At 38.2% G+C, this 25,415-nt stretch overlaps 1 protein-coding gene across 3 annotated transcripts in view; it reads left to right on the forward strand.

Annotated features, from left to right (window-relative positions):
* Positions 1–25,415, forward strand: part of LOC106082891 (uncharacterized) — a 259,372-nt gene that overhangs the window by 191,653 nt on the left and 42,304 nt on the right. For 2 of the 3 annotated variants that reach the window (XM_059366603.1, XM_059366602.1), the window contains one exon: positions 16,963–17,599. The gene's annotated coding sequence lies outside the window, so the exon portion shown is untranslated. The remainder of the gene's footprint in view (positions 1–16,962; positions 17,600–25,415) is intronic. The other variant, XM_059366604.1, reaches the window with a different exon arrangement.

Here is a 25,415-nt window from a genome sequence, read left to right on the forward strand (position 1 = left end):
GAGAACATTACCCTGAGGAAGAACATTACTACCAGCAACCGAGAAGGGGCAAATTCTCACACATCAATGAGTGCTTTCCGATTCAAGTTTAAACTCAATGATAAGGGACCTTTTTTGATAGCCCTCTTTGGAGGACATTTTTTAAATCACCATGGATGGCATTGTACCTCGCAAATGTCGCCAACATTAAAAGTGGATAAACACCGCTTTGTCCGATGTTCTCTCCAGGATTCGAAAGCGTTCAGAGTCATAGGCTACAATGGCACGAATTCGATATTCGCATTCAGGGCGAAGTGTCCCTACCTAAAAAGAGTTAAAGAAGGCGCAGCGGAGCGGGCCCGTTTCGGCTAGTAAAAAATATAATATAAATTCTAGGCACCGAACAAGGATAACCGAGAGGCCGGCTCTTTTATGGAAGCTGTACCAGGTTATAGACTGATTTGGAGTGTAATTGGCGCAGTTGTTGGAAGACGCAACACTTGCAAAATTTCAGCCAAATCGGTTAAAAATTTTTGTTGTTGTAGCAGTTTATTGTTTTCTATCTTTCGTCTGCTTGATTCTGTTGAGTATCAAGACCCAGGAACTCTGCGACTAAGATGGGGATCTGGGTCTGAGTCGTGTGGGTCTGGCTGGGCAGTTAAACAGGTGACGTGTATCGTGCGGTCCCTGGTTACAATCGGGACATACATCTTGCACGTCGGCATCAATCCTTGCTGTGTAGGAGTTGAGGCGGCTGCATCTGGAACGTAATTGTAATTGAGCCAGAACTACTTTGGTTTGCCGGGGGAGGTCGATTTCTTCTGGTGCAATGGGAGGCGGTCTCCTGTCTCCTGATGGAGGTGGTTCACATGAGAGCTGAGGCGACAGCACGTCGCAGTTCGGAGAGCGGTATTCTGACAGATCTGAATATTATTCCACTGCGTGTCACAAAGTTGACGAGACGACACTGGCGCTGCATAACTTACCACAGACCGGCCAATTGCCTTGTATGTGGTCAACAAGGTTTCTCTGTCTGCACCCCAGGTGCTGCCAGCAAGTGACTTGAGAATGTGTAAGAGCTGTCAAATGTGACGCCAAGTATTTTGGGACACTTGATGGTCGGAATCCTGTCTCCATCGACCATCACAATCAGCTCAGTATTCACCTCACGCGTATTTGTAGTGAACAATGTGGCTGAAGATTTGGTGGCAGATATCTTCAAATTTCTTGCAGCGAAATATGGGGCAAGTTCGTTGAGGTAGACGTTCAACCTATCGCAGAGGTCATTAATGGGTGGGAGGCCTGATGCCATGATCGTACAATCGTCCGCATATGATACGATCTCTATGCCGTCTGGAGGGGGTGGAATGGAGTATAGGTAGAGGTTAAACAGTGCCGGAGATATCACACCACCTTGGGGAACTCCCTGTTTCATTCTACGGTGCTTCGAATTCTTATCGCTACATTCCACAAGTGGCTGTCGACCACACAGATAATTCGCGACCCAGCGTTTCAGGCCTGGCTAGAGCAACGTGTTGACAATGTCCTCAAATAGATTTGCATGGCTGACGTGTGGAATTCCTTCGATATGCCCCGTGCCACGACGACTGTCCGATCACATGGCTTCGGCTGATTGAAGCCTCAGCAAATGTGTGCGGTGATGGCATGCAAAGCAATTATTTCGCTATACAGTCTTCGAAATCCATGCTTGGCGAATGGTAATTCTCCTACGAGGCTCGGTAGGAGTAATGTCTCAAGCATCTTGGCTACGGGTGATAGTAAGGAGATCGGTCTGTACGACTCCCTCTTACTAGGATACTTTCCAGGCTTCAGTAGTGGGATCACTCTGCCCATTTTCCAGACATTGGGAACTATAAAAGTGTTTAAGGACAGGTTGGGGACAGTAATAAGGTACTCAACAGGTAAATCCATATTCTTTAGCATCAGTGTAGAGATTCCGTCGGGGACCAACGCCTTGGATGATTTGGCGCCACGGAAGACATTTGTAACTTCGCCCACGGTAAATTGTGATGGCTGTACATCGGCTCGGAGACCACAGATACCACGAATGGCTCTCCTTCTAGCCCTGTCACTCTCGGCATGGCCAATAAAATGAAGGTTGAACAACCTGGCGCATCTCTTCGGATCAGTCACGATTACGTTGCAAAAAGTGACTGAGGTCCTGTCAGCCCGTCTACCGGGGTTCGAGAGTGACTTAACAGTTGACCATAGCTTGTCTAAACCGGTGCTTAAGTTACATTGCTCCAAGCGTTCCAGCCATAAATTCCTCTAAGTTCGTTGAATCCCGTCGGGGATTTCGCCAGGAAATTGGGCCGCATTTGGGGTATTTGACCGCCTGGTATAAAACGAGCGGCTGCTGCGTTAATGATGTCTCGGAATTTCCCGTCGGCAACTAGCACATTTAAGGGGGTGTAATTTCACTGAAGCGGCGATGAAGGTACTCTATGAAGTCGGGTGATCGGTTAATGGTGAGAATTATGGGGACGTGGTCTGATTCTAATGAAATGACGGCTTGATAAGATATGTCACTCAGGAGATCAGGGGATGCAATGGAAATGTCTGGCGAGCTGCTGCACCATCTCGTAATCCCCCCCACTAGCATCATCATTCTCCGTGCAAAAAGTGGAGCCTTCGATCTGCTCTGCCAAAGCTATGCCCCGCTGGTCGCAACCTAGTCCGTTCAATGAATCCCATCACGCTCGCCGCGAGTACCACTGCTTGCACCGGAAAATTGAGCCGCATTTGGGGTATTGGACCGGCTGGTATAAAGCGAGCGGCTGCTGCGTTAATGATGTCTTGGAATTCCTATTCGGCAACTAGCACATTTGATGGGGGTGTTAGTTCAATGAAGCGGTGATTGGTATACTCTCTGAAGCCAGCCCAATCGGCCTTATTCTGATTGATAAACGTCCGGCGCTCAGAGGTTATGAAGTCGGGTGGTCGGTGGATGGTGAAAATTATGGGATGGTAGTCTAACCTCAAAGAGATGACGGTTTGCCAGGATACGTCACTCAGGAGATCAGGGGATGCAATGGAAATGTCAGGCGAGCCGCTGCACCACCTCGTAATTCTAGTGGGGGCATCCTCATACACCGTGCAAAACGTGGAGCCTTTAATCTGCTCTGGCAAAGCTATGCCCCGCTGGTCGTTACCCAAGGGAGAATACCATGAAATGTGATGCACATTAAAGTTTCCTAGAACCAGCCGATTATGGACAGATAATAGCCCACTTACGTCGGGTTTGTAATCCTGGCCATTAATTGGGACACAGCCTGCAACCGGCAATATGTAGTTTGTAATATAAATAAGTGACATCCTTGGCTCAGAACTAGGGGCTGCGCCCTTTTAAGAAAATTTTTACCCAAATTTCTTCATTTCGTTTGTAACACCTCGAAATATTTATAATAAATATTTTCAATCGTCTGAGTATTCGAAGTCAACATCCGTCGGTGCGTTCAACAGGTAGACGAAATCACGATACCGTCGGAACGAATGAGGTTATCCGCATGAAATTTTGCATATATACTTCTTATTCTGTATGTGTATTATATATGGAGGCCACCGTGGCGCAGAGGTTAGCTTGTCCGCCTATAACGCCTAACGCCTAGTTATCCCCTTACTAATGCTGGCTACATTTGTTTAGTATCCTGCCATATTAGAACTTCTCTACCAAGTCTTATCGCTATACGGCACGCCGTTCGGCCTCGGCATAAAAGACCCCTTACAATTGAGCTTTAACTTTCAACGGACTGCACTCATTGATATGAGAGGAGTACCCCTTTTGCCTTAATGAAATGTTCATGGGAAATTTAGTTAGTTGTATTTTTTATTGTGGGTCGTTTTGGCCACATTGGGTATATTGATTCTAGTTTATACAAAAGCAAGTAAAAGCGTGCTTAGTTCGGCTGAATCTTGGGTACCCACCATCATGCGTTCCGCTAAAAAGTACCATTATTAAGTGAATTATTTTGGTCTCAAGAAGACATATCGGGATAGCGGTACTTAATATATATATATATATGGATATAGCTGCAGTATAGACCGATCCTCCGATTTTGGGTCTTAGGCCCATAAAAGCCACATTTATTATGCGATTTTGCTGGGACAGTGAGTTGTGTTAGGCCCTCCGATATCCTTCGTTAATTTGGCCCTGATCGGCTCAGATTTGAATATAGCTGCAATATAGACCGATCCTCCGATTTTGGGTCTTAGGCCCATAAAAGCCGCATTTATTGTCCGATGTCGCCGAAATTTGGGACAGATAAGCCCCTTGACATACTTCTGCAATATGGCAGAGATCGGTTCAGATTTGGATATAGCTGCCATATAGACCGATCTCTCGATTTAAGTTTTTGAGCCCATAAAATGTGCAGTTATTGTCCGATGTCGCCGAAATTTGGGACAGTGAGTTAAGTTAAGCCCCTTGACATACTTCTGCAATATGGCACAGATCGGTTCAGATTTGGATATAGCTGGCATATAGACCGATCTCTATATGGCATAAAGGCGCATTTATTGTCCGATGTCGCCGAAATTTTGGACAGTGAGTTGTGTTAAGCCCTTCGACATTCTTCTTCAACTTGGCCCAGATCGGTTCAGATTGGGATATAGCTGCCATATAGACCGATCTCTCGGTTTAAGGTTTTGGGGCCATAAAAGGCGAGTTTATTGTCCGATTTCGCCAAAATTTGGGACAATGAGTTGTGTTAGGCTCTTCGACATTTTTCTGCAAATTGGCTCAAATCGGTCAAGATTTGGATATTGCTGCCATATAGACCAATATCTCGATTTAAAGTCTTGGCCCCATAAATGGCGCATTTGTAATCCGATTGCACTGATATTTGGCACAGTGACTTATGCTAGGCTTTTCGACATCCGTGTCGTATATGGTTCAGATCGGTTTATTTTTAAATAAAGCTACTAAAAAGACCAATATTTTGTTATTCATAATTGAACAATGACTATGATTTATTAGTATTAGGTCCAATTCGGAACATATTTCGATATCGCTGCTTTGGGGCATAAGGTATTCATTTTTCACCGGATGTTGACGAAAGGTGGTTTGTATATATACCCGAGGGTGTGGGTAGTGGGTATCCAAAGTTCGTGGTGGTGGGTATCCAAAGTTGGGCATTTTTGAGCACTCAAAACATCGATTCGATGGGTCATCCGCCGTATAGTTCTGACTTGGCACCGAATGACTTCTTTTTATTCCCGTACGTGAAAAATAAAATGAGAGGTCAACGTTTTTTGAACACCTGGAGAAGCGAAGGATGCGATCAGAATGCATGTTTTGGAGGTACCTCAATCAGAGTGGCAAAAGTGCTTCGACAAGTTCAAACGCATGCAAAAGGTTATAGATCTGAATGGGGAATATTTTGAAAAACAATATAGCGATTTACGATGGGTAATATTTGTTTTTGTGCTCTCTAATCCTGAAATATTAAAAGCAACCCTTGTAGTGGTACAGTACTTTTATCCTGAAATATAAACAAAAAAAAAAAACAATCCTCGTACTTGTTTGTTTAATATAGCCATTGTAAACCTTGGCGATTTAGCATTTTCTATGACAGTGAGCTAGAATTGTTGCAAGCTTGGGCTTATTTTTCAAAAATATTTGTCATTAAAGTAATTTTCATAGAAATGTTCCCAAAAAATAAGTTGAAGTACATTTCAGTTCATAAAATTATCGTTTTTGCTTAGTCACGAGTAGATTATGGCGTCTCATATTTAAATATATTAACTACTAATAAAACATTGATTTAAAAATTAGTAAAAGCTCCTATTGATCATAGAACAAAGAAAATTGTTTTACATTTTCCCACAGCCATAGGATACCAAACCACACAACTTCACCCAGAAACTTGATTCACGGTTTTTGTTTCTACCATAAGTATCGTTGGTTGACATTGAAATAAAATGTTGCAACACATATCGCGAATTAAGCCCGATTTGCTGAAATGTTTACACAGCATTCTTATTAAATTCTACAAATGCTTGGATTACAACTGACAGACAGGCGTAACATTCAATATAGAACAAAACAGTAGTAGTCCGATCGTCTGTCTGTCTATTCATCCACGCCTCCAAGTTTTAATTTCATTGAAATTAAATTGAAATCTGATTTTGTTTCTTTCAACTTTAGTAGGTTACACCTTAGATGTTAATAATACTGAAGTAGATTATATTTAACCTTTTTTTGGTTTCAGGGTAGACATGAGATATACAATTACATTGCGATTACCCGGCTCATTGGAAGCCAAATAGCTGTAATAATCATATGAATTACTAATTTAAAATAGCTGGCAGCAAAAACCCACTTCGAAATGACCAATGGCCATAGCCAATCGAATCAAGGGAAAGAAAAAAATTGTAACGATAGCGTGAGAAAATTTTTCTAAATTGATTATGAATTGCAATTAGAACAGACATTTATTACGATGTCATAAAGCAAACATACTTTTAATGCCGCTTAGTTACATACCTACAATGGCCAACAGTTTATATTTTTTTTCTTTAAGTGTTAATGCACTACCAGCTAATGAAAGCAATTAATTTCACATCATGCTTAGGGTTACAAAGTCAAGAATTTCTCATATTTTATTATAAAGTGGTGCTTACTCATAAGCTTTGATTGCGTTTTCAGCACAATTTAGTATATGTAGTAAAACTGAACATTTAAATGGAAAGTTAAAAAATATGACAAAAAAAAAACTGCTCCAGATGTGGAGGTGAGAAACAAAACAAAAGACTTAAGCAACAAACTTCCTGCTAGTCCATTACAAATCCTAGTTTATGTGTAATACTCTTACCCACCCAATAAGACAGTGTGAGTAAGACCGTTAAACGTTAGTGTTGGCTTTCTTTCAACACTGGCATTAGTTGTTATAGTCTTGATAATAATAATCATTATACTTCGCATTACAAAGTCAGTTGTAAAGATTAAACCAAAGTAAGGGTAAAATTTATTACCAGAAACTACAAAAATAAACGACTAGTGGAAAACTTTAAAATTCTAACTTTGGATGTTGGAGATTGTAAAAACGACAAGTAAAAGCGTGATAAGTTCGGCCGGGCCGAAGCTTATATACCCCCCACCTTGAATTATATTTCTCAAGATCTTTGCCCGGTATCTCTTTATAGGCAAGCAAAGCATAATGAATAAGAATTGCTTTACTATTGAAGCTATTGGGTTGCCCAAAAACTAATCGCGGATTGACAAATTTTTTCACAGCTTGTGACTCTGTAATTGAATTCTTCTACTGTCAGTTATCAGCTGTTACTTTTAGATTGCTTTAGAAAAAAAGTTTAAAAAAGCTATATTTGATTAAAGTTCATTCTAAGATTTATAAAAAATGCATTTACTTTCATTTAAAAATCCGCAATTACTTTTTGGGCAACCCAATATATCAGCTTATGAACTGTTTCGGGACATACTTGGATTGTATGTTGGAGACCATAGTAGATACCATTGTGCAAAATTTCAACCAAATTGGATAAGAATAGTGCCCTATAGAGGCTCAAGAAGTAAAATCGGGGTATCGGTTTAAAAGGGGACAATATGAGGTTATGGATCGATTCAGACCATATTTGGCACGTATGCTAGAGGTCATAGATACATTGACTGTGCAAAATGTCAGCACAAACGGATAAGAATTACGACCTCTAGAGGTTCAAAAAGTAAAATCGGGAAATCGGTTTATATGGGAGCTATTGGGTTGCCCAAAAAGTAATTGCGGAGTTTTCATATAGTCGGCATTGACAAATTTTTTCACAGCTTGTGACTCTGTAATTGCATTCTTTCTTCTGTCAGTTATCGGCTGTTATTTTTAGCTTGCTTTAGAAAAAAACTGTAAAAAAAGTATATTTGATTAAAGTTCTTTCTAAATGCATTTACTTTCTTTTAAAAAATCCGCAATTACTTTTCTAGGTTAAGGACCGAATCAGACCATGCATGTATGATGGAGATCGTAGAAAAGAGATCTTAGAAAAGAGATCGTAGAAAAGAGATCGTAGAAAAGAGATAGTAGAAAAGAGATCGTAGAAAAGAGATCGTGGAAAAGAGATCGTAGAAAAGAGATCGTAGAAAAGAGATCGTAGAAAAATCGCAAAGTCATTTCCAATTCAGTTCAATTCATTTCAGCCAATTCGGATAAGAATTTCACCATCTAGAGGCTAAAGTAACATCGGAAGATCGGTTTATATGGGAGCTATATTAGGTTTTGAACCGATTCGGACCATACTTTACGCATCCATTAAATGCCAAAGAACACGGTACAAAATTTCAGCAAAATAAGATTGCGCCCCCTAGAGGCTCAAGAAGTCAAATCCGGATATCGGTTTATATGGAAGCTACACCAAAAAATGTGGGCCGATATGGCCAATTTAAAAGCCCAACCGACCTAGGGAAGTATTTGTGCTAGATTTCAAGCACCTGGCTTTACTCCTTCTAAAGCTAGCGTCCTATCTACAGACAGACTGACATGGCTAGATCGACTTAAAATGTCATGATGATCAAGTGCTATAAATGTCATAATGATCAAGAATATATATATACATTATGGAGTCTTAGACGAATATTTCACGGTGCTACAAACGGAGTAACGAAATTAGTATACCCCCATTCTATGGTGGAGGGTTTTAAAATATTAAAACAAATTTGATTCTTTTATAAAATTTTATCCAAACTCAAAATCAAATACCTTTTTTATGCAATTTTGCAAGAAAATGTGAGCTTAAATGTTTTTTTTTTATACCCACCACCATAGTATAGGGGGTATATTCATTTAGTCATTCCGTTTGCAACACATCGAAATATCAATTTCCGATTTTCTGCAAAGTATTTATATTTAGGATCGTCCTAAAATTCTAAGACGATTTAACGATGTCCGGGTGTCAGTCCGTTCGTCCGTCCGTCCGTCTTTTGTAATCACTCTACAGCCTTCAAAATTGAATTGATATTGAGCTGAAATTTGGCACAGATACCTCTTTCTGCTGCTCGCAGGCTAAGTTCTTGATCGAGTCAAATCGTACCATATTTGGATATAGCTGCTATATAGACCGATCTGACTATAAAAGTCCTAATGCCCATAACTGTTTTATTTTTTTATACGATTTCGCTGAAAATTGAAGCCGTGAGTTGTTTTAAGCCTCCCGACATCCGGCCCAAATATGGTTCACATCGGACTATATTTAGATATAGCTGCCATATAGACCGATCTGCCGGTTAAGGGTCTAAGGCCCAATAAAAGCTGCATTTATTGCCCGATTTCGCTGAAATTTGAAATAGTGATTTGTACTAAGCCTTCCGACATCCGACCCGAATATAGTTCAGATCGGACCATATTTGGATATAGCTGCTATATAGACCGATCTGCCGATAAAGAATCTGAAGCCCATAAAAACTTTATTAATAACCCGATTTCGATGAAATTTGAAATCGTGAGTTGTTTTAAGCCTTCCGATATCCGACTCAAATATGGTTCACATCGGACTATATTTAGATATAGCTGCCATATAGACCGATCTGCCGGTTAAGCGTCTAAGGCCCATAAAAGCTGCATTTATTGCCCGATTTCGTTGAAATTTGAAACAGTGAGTTGTTCTAAGCCTCCTAACATCAGAATTAAATATGGTTCAGATCGGACTATATTCAGATATAGCTGCTATATAGACCGACAAAGGGTCTGAAGCCCATAAAACAGTGAGTTGTTTTTAGCCTCCTGATATCCGGCCCAAATATGGTTCAGATGGGACTATGTTTAGCCATATAGACCGATCTACCGGTTAAGGGTCTGAGCCCAAAAAAGCTGCATTTATTACCCGAATTCGCTGAATATTTAGACATAGCTGTCATATAGACCGATATGCTAAAGGGTATGAAGCCCATAAAAGATTTACTTTTTACCCGATTTCGCTGAAATTTGAATCAGTATGTTGTTTTCAGCCTCCCGACACCCGACCCAAATATGAATCAGATCGGACTATATAGATGTAGCTATCCGATAGACTTATCTTCCAATTTAGGATCTTAATCCTATAAAAGCGGTTTTATTATCAGATTACGCTGAAACTGTAACTTGTAAATGAGTTCTCTGGACCTAAATAATATATGATCAAGACCAGCTTCTATTTAGATATAACTATGGATATAGTAGTGGAGTTATAATAAAATAGGATGATTATTATAACCTTGGTGGTGGGTATCTAAAGTTCGGTACACTTAATGTAGTCGAAATTGAAATTTTAAAGAAAATTTTGTCGAGACATGGGTTTCAATTGAATATTGAATGTCCAAATTTGGTGTTCATCAAAAATATCGTCCAAATCTGATTTTCACTAGGTTAGGTATCAGTGGCAGTCTGAAATCAAAATCAGACAATGTTGTCCATTGTGATACCAGACCGAAGACTCGGGTGGGAAATCAAACCCTCACCTATTGATTTTCACTAAACTTCAAAACATTTGCAATGTTTGAATTTTTGTCGAAAGTACCCTCGAAATTGGAGGCCATGACCGCCTATGACGCTGTAGGCCTGCGAAGTGTTGTCGCTAAGCGGAACGATGTTTGGACTAGACAAAAGAAGGAAGTCGCTTATTATTGAGCTTAAACTTTAATCGGATTTCAATCGTCAAATTTATTTTTTTTTTCGCAATTTTGCCAACATTAAAAAAAAAGTAAATTTCGTCGATAACTGAATTGGAAATGTATAGAAGGTCCTCTGAAGGGTCTCTGATGAGACAGGATTATGATGAGATGATTTGGGATAGTGACGGTATGTATCTACTCACCTTTATTGTGGGCACACATTCATCCAAATCGACAAAACTTAATTTTTAAGCAAGATTTTTTTGATATCTGAGAAAGTTAAGACTAGAATAGGAAGAATGTGAACCCACCACAAATGTGAGTGGACTCCCCTCATCATCATCCCGAGTCATCGCATCATCATGTAATGATTCTGCCCAGAAGATGAGGATGAATCAACTCTCAAAATATAGATACAAATAGAAATAATTTCAAAAGGAAAACAAAAACATTTGTTTTTAATTAAATTAACATTGTGATTCAAAATAGTGAAATAATTCACAAAAGTAAAATTCTATTGTGGCCGCATCTGAACAAACCATAGCTAACAAAGGCTTATGAAGACAGATGACGGCTAATCATTATGATGGCAATGTTTCCATTTGGAAGCATCTCAAATGTCATCATTCATTTTGAGAAGTCTTATGAACCGAAAAACAAACTCACAAAAGCAAATACCTTTATTATTATTTATTCGTCTAACAAAGATAGACAAGAAAAGTTAACAACAAGTAAAAAAGGCGATAAATTCGGCCTGGTCGAACTTTGGATACTCACCACCTCGGGTATATATGTTAACCACCTTTCGTCAAAATACGGTGAAAAATGCATACCTTATGTCCCATAGCAGCAATATCGAAATATGTTCCGATTTGGACCAAATACTAATAAGTACAAGTCATTGTTCAATTGTGTATAAAAAAATATTGGTCTATATCTAAAAATAAACCGATCTGAACCATATACAACATGGATGTTGAAAAGCCTAACATAAGTCACTGTGTCAAATTTCTGTGTGCCTAACACAACTCACTGTCCCAAATTTCGGCGATATCGGAAAATAAAAGCGCCTTTTATGGCCCCAAAACCTAAAATCGAGAGATCGCTCTATATGGCAGCTATATCCAAATCTAGACCGATCTGTGCCATATTACAGAAGTATGTCAATGGGCTTAACTAAACACACTGTTCCAAATTTCGGCGACATCGCACAATAAATGCGCCTTTTAGGGGCCCAAAACCTTAAATTGAGGGATCGGTTTATATGGCAGCTATAACCAAATCTGGACCGATCCGGGTCAAATTAACGAATGATGTCGAGGGGCCTAACACAACTCTCTGTTCCAAATTTCAGCAAAATTGGATAATAAATGTGGCTTTTTTGGGATTAAGACAAAAAAAAGGCGGATCGGTCTATATGAAAGCTATATCCAAATCTTAACCGATCTGAGCCAAATTGACGAAGGATGTGGAAAGGCTTAACACAACTCACTCTCCTAAATTTCGGCGATATTGGAAAATAAAAGCGCCTTTTATGGCCCCAAAACCTAAAATCGAGAGATCGCTCTATATGGCAGCTGTATCCAATTCTGAACCGATCAGGGCCAAATTAAAGAAGGATGTCGAAGGGCCTAAGACAACTCACTGTCCCAAATTTCAGCCAAATCGGATAATAAATGTGGCTTTTATGGGCCTACGGCCCTAAATCGGAGGATCGGTCTATACGGCAGCTATAACCAAATCTGGACCGATCCGGGCCAAATCAACGAAGGATGTCGAAGGACCTAAGACAACTCACTGTCCCAAATTTCAGCCAAATCGGATAATAAATGTGGCTTTTATGGGCCATATGGGGGCCTATATGGGGGCTATATCAAGATATAGTCCAATATAGCCCATTTTCGAATTTAACCTGCTTATGGACAAAAAAACGATTCAGTTCAAAGTTTCAGCTCAATATCTCTATTTTGAAAGACTGTAGTGTGATTTCAACAGGCAGACGGACGGGCGGACGGACATGTCTAGATCGTCTTAGATTTTTACGCTGTTCAGGAATATATATACAATACTTTATAGGGTCGGAAATGGATATTTCGATGTGTTGCAAACGGAATGACAAAATGAATATACCCCCATCCTTTGGTGATGGGTAAAAAACAATCAAAAAACTTCACAATAAGCACAAAGAAAAAACAAATAGTAACATAAGCAACAAAACAACTGTTATCAAGAAAGAGGCTACAATTCACAAAGTATTTGGTCAAAACATGAAGATCCACAATTGACCAGCCACCATCGCTACCGTCCGATGGCTACACAGTAGCCAGCACTTGGTGTTAGCCATTTTTTATTATTTTGGTTTTTCATCTCTTTTTCTTTGTTATGGTGCACAATCATCACCTGGGGGAATATTATGCTTAACTTTTTTTAAGCTCTCTCTTCCATGCCTCTCCGTTTACTTTATGACCACTTCGATGCAACAAGTTGCAAGTTAATCTTCCGTCTACCGACAATGGCTAGAGTGTGGCTTGGTTTTATGACACAATTTACAGTATCCTCCTCTATTTTGTGATAGTGTTCAGCTATCTGATGGTGGCTGCGTTTCGATTTGTTTTTTTTTTGTTCACCTCCAAGCTGGTTACAATCTATGGTGCTGAGGTTATATTGGCATCTTGCCGGCTTGACGGTTTTTTTTTAGCTTGTCTTATTTTATGGCTGTTTTACTAGCGATTTAGAAGCGTACATGCCAACCGCAGATCATCATTGCTTGTTAAGTAATTGTTATTTTATTATTTAATCAACATTAAATGAATGATCATTGATGGCTGTAATCGTTTGTATTGACGTGCAATAATGGCCTTCTTTGATCTGAAGATATCGTTTATCTGTTGTGATGTTGGAGATATTATGAGACAAATACATTGATCATTGATTGTTGTGTGAAATAAAAGTTATATTCTGGACATATTTAAAGAAAACAGAGTCGGAAAGTTATTAAACTTATGTTTAAAAGTAGTGCTTTATGCCATGAGTCTCTGATATTTGGCAAAAGACAAAAAACTTAAGCAACAAATACCAAGTAAAAAGGCATTTAGTTCGGCCGGGCCGATTTTTGGATACCCACCACCTCGGGTATATGTGTACACCCGCTTTCGTTGGATAACTTAAGCACCCAAATTCAGCATGGACATTGAGAGGTTTAATATATTGGGCTGCCCAAAAAGTAATTGCGGATTTTTCATTTAGTCGGCGTATGGCAAATTTTTTCACAGCTTGTGACTCTGTAATTGCATTCTTTCTTCTGTCAGTTATCAGCTGTTACTTTTAGCTTGCTTTAGAAAAAAGGTGTAAAAAAAGTATATTTGATTAAAGTTCATTCTAAGTTTTATTAAAAATGCATTTACTTTCTTTTAAAAAATCCGCAATTACTTTTTGGGCAACCCAATATATGTCACTATTCAGTTTTGTAGAACAAAATATTGGCCTTTTTGGCAGATATATCCAATTATAAACCGACCTGAACCATATTAAGGTCGGATATCGAGAGGCTCAGAAACCCCACTGTTTCAAATTTCAACGAAATCAGGTAATAAATAAAGCTTTTATGGGCTTCAGTTCCCTTATCGGCAGATTATATGTAAATATAGTCTGATATATCTAGTCCGATCAGAACCATATTTAGGTTGGATATCAGGAGGCTAAAAATAATTCATTGTTTCAAATTTTAGCGAAATCGGTTAAAAAGTTAAAGCCTTTATAGGCTTCAGACTCTTTATCGGCAGATCGGACTCTATGACAGCGATATCCAGATATAGTCCGATCTGTACCATATTTGGAACGGATGTTAGGAGGCTTAAAACTACGCACTGTTCCAAATTTCTGCAAAATCGGATAAAAAATTAAACTTTTATGGTCTTCAGACCCTTGATCGGTAGGTCAGTCTATATAACAGCTATATCTGAATATAGTCCGATCTGAACCATATTTAGGTCAGATGTCGGGAGGCTTTAAATAACCCACTGTTTTCGAAAATGGGTAATAAATAGAGCTTTTATAGCCTTCAGACCCACTATCGGGAGATCGGTCTATATGGTAGCTATATCTAAATATATTCCAATCTGAACCATATTTGGGTCGGTTGTCGGGAAACTACTCACTGCTTCAAATTTCAACAATATCGGATGAAAAATAAAGTTTTTATGGGCGCTAGACCCTTTATCGGAAAATCGGTCTATATAGCAGCTATATCCGATTTGGCCCGTTCACGAACTTAATCAGCGTGAATCAACAAGACTTATCTGTGCCAAATTTCAGCTCAATATCCCAATTTTTGAAGGCTCTAGAGTGATAACAACAGACGGACGGACAGATCCCACCCCACAAAACTCCCCTTAATCGGACTTATTTACCAACTATGTCAATGTGGGGATCAAACAAAATGTGTTTCAAGGTAGAGCGCAAAATGTATACCCACCTTCTGGTCTGGAGTTCACCCCTACCCCAAAACACTCCCCAAACAGGATTTATTTTCTGATCACGACAATATGGGGCTTCAGTAAAGAGTATTTAAGTGTAGAATACGAATCTGATATCCAAATGTGGGTTATCAGATAGGGCCACCCCTCCCCCGAAACACCACCAAAGAGGATAAATTTACTGACCATGGCAATATGGAGCTCAAATGAAAAGTCTTTGGGAGAAGAGCACGAATTTGGTATTAACATTTGGGACAAACTGTCTATGGGGCCATACCATCCCTATAACACCCCCCCAAATAGAACGTATTTGCTGACCATTGTATTGGGTTGCGGATTTTTTAAAAGAAATTAAATGCATTTTTAATAAAACTTAGAATGAACTTTAATCAAATATACTTTTTTTACTCTTTTTTTCTAAAGCAAACTAAAAGTAACAGCTGATAACTGACAGAAGAAAGAATGCAATTACAGAGTCACAAGCCGTTGAAAAAATTTGTCAACGCCGACTATGAAAAATCCCTAATTACTTTTTGGGCAACCCAATAAAATCGGGCTCAAATAAAATGTATTTTAGAGAAAAGCACGAATCTGATACACATATTTTCGGGGCCAAATAACTGAGAGGCTGCCTCATCCCCCAAAACACCCCCGATTCAAACATATTTGCCGCCTATGGGATATGGGGCTCAAATTAAAAATATTGGGGAGTAGAACTCGAATCTAATATAAGCATTCGGTACCAAGTGTCTATGGGCCGTCCCACCAACATAAAAATCTCCAAATAGAACGTATTTGCTGACCATGACAATTTGGGCTCACGTTATTGCTGGTTTTTAAGGGTCCACTCCCAAACTGGATATATTTGCCAACTATGGCAATAAGTGGCTCCAAGAAAACGTATTTGCGAGTAAAAATCGAATTTTATACCCAATTTTGGCGCTAAGTGTTGGGGGATGCCTTCTCCCATAAACTCCCCTAAAACCAATAGCAATATGGGGTTCAAATAAATGCTATTTGGGAGAAGAGCACGATGCTGATATTTTTTCAGGGCTAAGTATCTGGGTAGCCGCTTCACCCTCTAACCACTCGTTAACTGGACATATTTGCCAATTTGGGAGTGGAGAACGAATTTCATATCCACACTCGAGGCGAAATGTATGCAGGGCTGTCCCAATCCCAAAATCCTCATGAGAATATCGTGCTCAAAAAGAGCCTTCATAAAATAAGGTACACCCAGCGTCCAATCTTAAATGACCCAAAACCGTCCGAGCGATTTTATAGACTAATAAAGATCATACGGGGTTCAAACAAAGGCACTTGTATTGTTATACTGTTAGTCAAGCGACATATTGGGTTGCCTAAAAAGTAATTGCGGATTTTTCATATAGTCGGCGTTGACAAATTTTTTCACAGCTTGTGACCCTGGAATTGCATTCTTTCTTCTGTCAGTTATCAGCTGTTACTTTTAGCTTGCTTTAGAAAATAAGTGTAAAAAAAGTATATTTGATTAAAGTTCATTCTAAGTTTTATTAAAAATGCATTTACTTTCTTTTAAATTACTTTTTGGGCAACCCAATATAAAAGAAGTCCGAAACGGGTCTAGTTTAGCTAGGACATTAATAGGTAAGTTCTTTGACATTTGAAATTATGTCTTAAGTCAAATTTTTTAAGTATTTTCTTTCTTTAAAATTGTGTTTGTAGAAAATTTAATATGTTTAATTTTTAATTAATTTAATTTAATTTTTTTTCCAGAGATGGTTGTAAATAGAAAGTAAAATTTATTAAAAGTTTTTCCCTAGAAAAAAATTTTTATCTAATTTCATTTAAATTCCCTTGAATAAATTCATTAAAATTTCTAAAATAACAAACATTTTTTTCTGTTTTATATCTTTTCAGATTTTTCAGACGACCAATTAAATTGTTTCAAGTGGACAGCTGAACAAGGCCAATTTCTACTTTAAACGCTGTGACAACATGTAATTGTGCATTTTTATAATGAACCCTATAAACCTTTAAGCGAACAAAAAAAAATAATTTGAAAGAAATAAAAATTTAACCAAAAACGCGTTATGATACATAACCAACCCCCAACATTTATATTAACAAAATCAGCTGCATTAAGAGTCCTTCAAGAATCCTGTTTCCAATACTGCCGCTAACCTTTTAAATCATCATTAATGGGGCAAAATAATGTTTGGGTCATATGATCTAAAAATGGCCAAATTGCTTAAAAAATTTATTGCTCAATCTCAACAACCACCACCACAGCCACAAAATACCGCAATATATTAATTTTAATAATGATAATTAACGAAAAACATTTTTAACGCCTTTTATTCATCCTAATGATAATTGTCGATCATCATCGCTAAACAGATAAACGGCTAAACAGCTAAAATACTCAACAACGATCAACGAAACTTACAAAAGAAAATCCTAATAATTAATTCACCACGCAACTCACTCACATTTGTGAGCATTCCAACACACATTAAAATTCTCTTAACCATACTGTGATATCAAAAACCAAAAGGTGAGTAAACCTAATTGCTATGCTTAATTAATTTTTATTTAAATTTTAATTATTTGGGTCTTGCTGCCTTAGCAACCGATCTTGGGTCTTGTCTTCATGAGCCTCTAGAGTGCGCAATTCTTATCCGCTTGAAATGAAATTTTGTACGACGTGTTTTATTATATCAAACAACGGTGCCAAGTATGGTTCAAATCGGTCCATAACCTGATATAGCTGCCTTATAAACCGATCTTGGGTCTTTTATAATGTTTCGGAACGCCAACTTTCAAAGGAGTAAGGCTAACCGCTCGAAATTTTGCATAAATGATTCTTAAGTGTAGGTCGGTTGGGATTGTAAATGGGCCATATCGGTCCATGTTTTGATATAGCTGCCATAGAAACCGATCTTGTATCTTAACTTCTTGAACCTCTAGAGGGCGCATTTCCTATTCGATTTGGCTGAAATTTAGCATTGCGTGTTTTGTTATGACTTCCAGCAACTGTGGTAAGTATGGTTTAAAACGGTCTATAACCTGATATAGCTGTCATATAAACCGATCTGGGATCTTGACTTCTTGAGCCACTAGAGGGCCTAATTATTATCCGATTTGGCTGAAATTTTGTAAAGCTCCCATATAAACCGATCACACATCTGCGAGATCTGGCGTTTTTGAAAATGAAGGTAAGACGAGGGCCTTCTTGACTTCTTGATCGTCTGGAAGCTGAAATTATTATCCGAATGGGCTAAGAATGCACGTATTATTCTGCTACGACTTTCAACGATCGCGTGAAGTATAGCCCATATCGGTGTATGACCTGATATAGTTCCCATATAAACATATCTCACAATTTAACATCACAAGCTCCTAGATACCGCAAATGTTAGGCCATTTGTCGACATTTTAGACGTAGTGTTTTATCATAACTTCCAACATTCAAGGTAAATAGGGTCCAAATGAGTCTATTATCTGACATAGCTCCCATATAAACTCATCTCGCCATTAGCCTTCCTGTCCATAGGACTATATATTGTACGGGCCCCATATAGACCGATTTAAGGTCTAAGGCCCATAGAATCCACATTTATTATCCGATTTCGCCGATTTGGGACAGTGAGTTGTGTAAGACCCTTCGACATACTTTTGTAATTTCCCCCAAATCGGTCTAGATTTTGATATAGCTGCCATATAGACTGATCTCTCAATTTAAAATCTTGGGCCGCATTATTTGTCCGATTTCGCTGAAATTTGGGACAGTAAGTTGTGTTAGTCCCTTCGGCATCTTTTTACAATTTGGTTCAGATCGGTCTAGATTTGGATATAGCTGCTATATACCGATCTGGAATTTTTGGAAAAAAATAATTTGAACTTTTTACGAAATCATTTTTTTAATACTTTATATCATATCCTCAGCTTATATCAACATCGCCCTATTCCATAGCGTGATGCGGAACTTTTCACGTTTATAGTACAAACTGCAATTGTCATATTAAATTACATTTCTCCGGTGTTGTTGACAACTATGTTGTGACGTTGCGTGCCAATACGAAGATTATAATTAAAATAAAATTAATATTAGAACACTTAGATGTATAATTGATGCCTTTTAAGTTAGCACGACGTGATATGCGGACACCTTTAGAAATTTAATTTGTTCTGCGTTTTTACACCATCAGGCACCATCGCCTTTGAATAATAGAACACTTATGCAAATACGCCTGTGCCACCGTCACCGTCACCGCTGCATGTGATCGTGTTGTGTTTTTATCTAAATCAGAGAGTGGAATCGGTGCAATTTTCCACACCCACACATAGTTGCATAAAATTAGCACCACCTTTTTATGGTAGTGGCTGCGAGTAGTGGAGAAAATTCATTTTCGAAAGCTTAACTAATTTGAAAACTAATTGAAATGTAATAAAAATCCAAATGGGGGAGGAAGTGATCTACAACAATAGACTAAATTAAATCATAGAGGGATATGAAATGAAAGGAATAGTGACGGGGGAAAATTTTTTCATGAATAAGTTTGAAATATTTAGAAACGCAGTTTGTTTCGTATGACATTTTAAATCTCATTCGTAAGCCACCATCTCCCTTACAGCGGGGTATTCAAATGATTTGGTTTTGAAAGCATCCGATTTGATTATACATTCCTACCACACTCATCCAGACTTTTATAATATGTAAGCTGGTAAAAAAATTCGCAGTCATAAAGCTTTTTCCTGTAAGCTTTCAAATTTACGGAAAAGTAGATGCAGGTAAATCTAACTTGCAGAGGCCTTTAAAGGATTTTATTCATTATAAATACTAATTTTTTTAGAGCTATAGGAAAGTAGAATAAAAATGCATAAAATTCAGAAAAATGTATAAAATCGATAGTACGACCCATATAATTTAATGTTTGGAGATTATTTCATTCTAATGTTGACCGTGACTGCGCCTCAAATGTTCTATCCGTTTAGTCCAACTTTTGGATACTCTTTCCAACATTTCGGCTGGTATCTCACGAATAAATGCTTGAATATTGTCTTCCAATGCGTCAATTGAAGCAGGCTTGTCTGTATAGACATGAGTTTTAACATAGCTCCACTAAAAATAGTCTAAATGGCGTTCAATCGCATAGTCTAGGCGGCCAATTGACCGGTCCCGAAGTGAAATAAAAGTTCACCGATCTATCCTCTCAATAAGACCATTGTTACGCGTGTTGAGTGGCATGTGGCACCGTCTTGTTGAAACCACATGTCATGCAAGTCAAGCTCTTGCATTTTGCGCAAAACCAAATTGGATATCACCTCACTATAGCGATCACCATTCACAGTTACGTTACGGTTACCATCATCTTTGAAAAAGTACAATGATGCCACCAGCCCATCATTGACCGTGACTGCGCCTCAAATGGTTCATCCGCTTAGTCCAATTTTGGCATACTCTCTCCAACATTTCGGCCGTTATCTCACGAATAATTACTTCAATGTTGTCTTCCAACGCCACAATTGAAGCGGGCTTGTCTCTATAGACATGAGCTTTAAAATAGCTCCACAAAAAATAATATAAAGGCGTTAAATCGCACGACCTAGACGGCCAATTGACCGGTCCCGAACGTGAAAGAAAATTTTCACCGAACTCGCCTCTCAATAAGTCCATAGTAACGCGTGCTGTGAGGTATGTGGCACTGTCTTGTTGAAACCACATGTCATGCAAGTCATGTTCTTGCATTTTTGGCAAAAAAAAGTTGGATATCACCTCAATATAGCGCTCATTATTTACAGTAACCTTACGATTCGCATCGTCTTTGAAGAAGTACGGTCCAATGATGCCACCAGCCCACAAACCGCACCAAACTGTGATGCATTGATAGCTCTTGCTATGCTTCTGGCTGATCTTCACTGCAAAATCGGCAATTCTGCTTATTTACGTACCTATTGAGTCAAAAATAAGCTTCGTCGCTCAATGGAAGAAGCGCACGATGAACTTTCTTAACAGAGCACCCATATTGATATTGTTCATTTGTAAGACGATTCGTGGTTAAATTATGGACCAAACTGAAGATGTTTGATAGTGAAGCAAAACACGAAACGTGCGTGAGCTTTTTAAACCAGTGTTGCCAAAAGGATTATAGCTAAAAAATCACTCTTCTTATAACCACCACCGACAAATGGGGGTATATTCATTTTGTCATTCCGTTTACAACACATCGAAATATCCATTTCCGACCCTATAAAGTATATATATTCTTGATCAGTGGAAAAATCTAAGACGATCTAGCCATGCCCATCCTTCTGTCTGTTGAAATCACGCTACAGTCTTTAAATATAGAGATATTGAGCTGAAATTTTACACAGATTCTTTTTTAGTCCGTAAGCAGGTTAAGTTCGAAGTTAGGCTATATCGGACTATATCTTCATATAGACCGATCCGCAGATTTAGGGTCTTAGGCCCATAAATGTGGCTTTTTTATCCGATTTTGCTGAAATTTGGGACAGTGAGTTGTGTTAGGTCCTTCGACATCCTTCTTTAATTTGGCCCTGATTGGTCCAGATTTGGACATAGGCCCATAAAAGCCACATTTATTATCCGATTTTGCTAAAATTTGGGACAGTGAGTTGTGTTAGGTTCTTCGACATCCTTCTTTAATTTGGCCCAGATCGATCCAGATTTGCATATAGCTGCCATATAGACAGGTCCGCCGATTTAGGGTCTTAGGCCCATAAAAGCCACATTTATTATCCGATTTGGCTGAAATTTGGGACAGTGAGTTGTGTTAGGCCCTTCGACATTGTTCTGCAATTTGGCTGAGATCGGTCCAGATTTGGATATAGCTGCCATATAGGCTGTTATCTCAATTTAAAGTCTTGGCCCCATAAAGACGCATTTATAATCCGATTTCACTAAAATTTGACACTGTGACTTATGTTAGGCTTTTCGACATCCTTTCCTTATATGGTTCAGATCAGTTTATTTTTAGATATAGCTACTAAAAAGACCAATATTTTGTTATACACAATTGAACAATGACTTGTACTTATAAGTATTTGGTCCAAAATGGAACATATTTCGATATAGCTGCTATGGGGCACAAGGTATGCATTTTTCACCGGATTTTGAAGAAAGGTGGTCTACATATATACCCGAGGTGGTGGGGTCATTGGACGTACCGATAGTGAAACTTTAAAAATTTTCTATTTCCGAGTTTACCATCCGCCCATCACTTTGTAAACCTACCACCGTAGAATGGGGTATACTAACCTAGTCATTTCGTTTGTAGCAACTCAAAATATTGATCTAGGACGCCATAAAGTATTGGGTTGCCCAAAAAGTAATTGCGGATTTTTTAAAAGAAAGTAAATGCATTTTTAATAAAACTTAGAATGAACTTTAATCAAATATACTTTTTTTACACTTTTTTTCTAAAGCAATAAAGCTGTGAAAAAATTTGTCAACGCCGACTATATGAAAAATCCGCAATTACTTTTTGGGCAACCCAATATATACATTCTTGATCGTCTCGAAGTTCTGAGTCGACGTGTCCGTCCGTCTGTCGACATCACTATAGCAGTCGAACGCATAAAGCTAGCCGCTTGAAATTTTGCACAGACATTTAATATTGATGTAGGTCGTTGGGGACTGCAAATGGGCCATACCGGCCCAGATTTGGATATAGCTCATATGTAAACCGATCTCCCGTTTTGATTTCTTGAGCGCCTGGAAGCCGCAATTTTTGTCAAATTTGGAGACATTTTGCAGATAGTGTTCTGTTATGACTTCCAACAACTGTGTTAATTACGGTCTAAATCCTTCTATAACCTGATATAGCTCCCATATAAACCGATCTCCCGATTTGACTTCTTCAGCGCCTGGAAGCCTCAATATTCATCTTTGTCTGAAATTTTGCACATAGTGTCCTGTTGTTACTATCTAACAAGTGAGCCAAGTATGGTCCAAATCGGTCTATAACCAGATATAGCTCTCATATAAACCGGTCTCCCGTTTTGACTTCTTGTGCCTCTGAAAGCCTCAATTTGTATCCGATTTAGATACAAAAATGCTCTGTAGGAGTAAATACTCTCTAGTAGGAGAGACACAAGAGAATGATTATTGGTCCGGTAAACGAATAATCGTTTGCGGCTATCGAAACAATTTTTCATTTAAAAAGTTTTTGAGTTTACAACAAAAGAAAGGTATTTTTACCGTAGGCAAATGGCTTACAATAAACAATATTAGTGACTTTCAATAATACTACGTTTATAGCTATCGTTTGATATGTTGAAGCGAAACGTTACATAGTTACAATAAAAGAAAAACTTCGTAATATTCGTAAGTATTTTGTTTCTCGTAAAAATATTTCAAACGTTTTGTTATTTTGCGCGCAGACGGGTACTCCAATTATTCGGTTTTGAAAGCACCCAATTTGAACAAACTGGGCCTAATTTGAACTAACATTCCTACAGCATTCTTACAAACTTTTGTAATGGTCACTGATCTCTTTCCTATAAAGCATCAACTTTACGGAAACAATAGTAACCTGACATGCTAAAGTCTTTTTGGGATTTAATTCATTATAATACTACATATATGCCATCACGATCCTTAAGTTCCTCCTAAATACTGTTTTCTCAAATGCATTCTTTGCGTTCACTAGAATCTGTCTGCACATTTTTACATCACTATGGGAGCAGTGGCTTAAAGCCCTCTAATCTACAATATAAATCCAGGAAGAAGAAAAAGATCTTTAATTGAAATACCCTTATAATCAACGTTTAATTATAAGGCCATTATAATTTAAGGGCGTTTCTTCGATTTTTTCTCCCTGAGTATAATTTTTTTTCTCCTTATCCTTTGATAAGACAATATTATTATTGTTCTTAGTTCCACATCCATATTTAATTAGTTTGTTTTGTATAGAATTTATGCACGAATTTACATATAGTTAATATAAATGCAAATGCATGCTATTTGTAACAAGCATTTAACTCCATTTGGTCTTAAGATTATCTCTGCTGTCAATTGATTGTTGCAAAATAATAAATAAATTACACATTGTCACCAATAACCATGCCAGAGACATTCATTCCATAGAACCTATCGTATGCAGAATAACATGTCGCACCAAATTGATAAGTCGGCAATTGTTGAAGGTTGATTTGTTTTCATTGCATTGTTGAGCTGGCATTGCAGGGAGGCATTGACAGGAACAATGCCAATTCATGTTGCAAATGGTAACTGCATTTCGGGTGTGTTTTCTGGGGGTAGTTTGTCGACATTTATGTGTCTGCCTTCCATTAACAGAGATTTGGTATCATGCCAATGTAAGACAAAATAAGCATTGTTTGACAGATACTTCAAAATGTTTGATAGTGTCCAATTGCTAAGTGTTGTACATAGCTTTTCACATGAGTTATGTGATAGTGACACTCACCATGGACAAAGGAAATCTAGAGACTTTGAAACTCTCCTGTGTTCTGTTACCTAGTCATGAGTCCTCAAGATAAAATGTTTTACTATATTTTTTACACCTTACTAGAATGGTATATTGATACTCAATTTTGGTAGATTTTTTTTATAGCTCTCTATTTCTGTGTCATCAAAATTCAAATATTCCATATCGCAGATATGGGCTATTCAAAATTTTGGTACTCCTCAATACATTTTCTTTGGGTTCGTTTGGTGTGAGGCTGTCCCTAACACTTGACACCATATTGTTACTCGATTTTGTATTTTCAGATTATTCTACAGCCTAGCTGGTACGAAGTGTTACCAAGTTTACAATGATTTATCTGTCCAACTTGAAATGATAGCATCAAGATGCTTGTTTAATTTACAGCTAATTATATTGTTTACAAATCGCCAAAGAATTTCGCTTCTTAGTTTTCTCCAAATGAAAACTATACGCAAAGGAGTTCAAGCGTTATGATGTGATTGCTTTATATTTGATGGGAAAATCACAATCGGTTACTGTTGGCGAATTCAGTCACCTCAAAGTGAACAAAATGTTTGTGTGTCGCTCCATAAATCGTTATAATGATACTGGTAGTGCTGCCCAACGCCATGGAGATGGCCCATAGAAAACTTCAACAAAACCTGAAAGATTCGGCGAGTGAAGGCTTGAATTCAACAAAATCAACGCCCAAATGGCTAATGAAAATATCCAACAGTAAGAACAGGAAGGTATCTTCTTTCTCCTGTTTCTGTGGTATTACAATCGACGTAAACGTCTAAGTGAGTCTAATGGCAAACTGTCACTTAAACTACAAGTCTTAAGCAAAATCCGAGCACCAGAAGTAATTATTCATCTCAAGTGATAGCATGTCAATATGTGCCTGTTATGAGTTTAAACCCT

Source organism: Stomoxys calcitrans, chromosome 4 (genome assembly GCF_963082655.1).
Source record: "Stomoxys calcitrans chromosome 4, idStoCalc2.1, whole genome shotgun sequence".
Classification (NCBI taxonomy): domain Eukaryota; kingdom Metazoa; phylum Arthropoda; class Insecta; order Diptera; family Muscidae; genus Stomoxys; species Stomoxys calcitrans.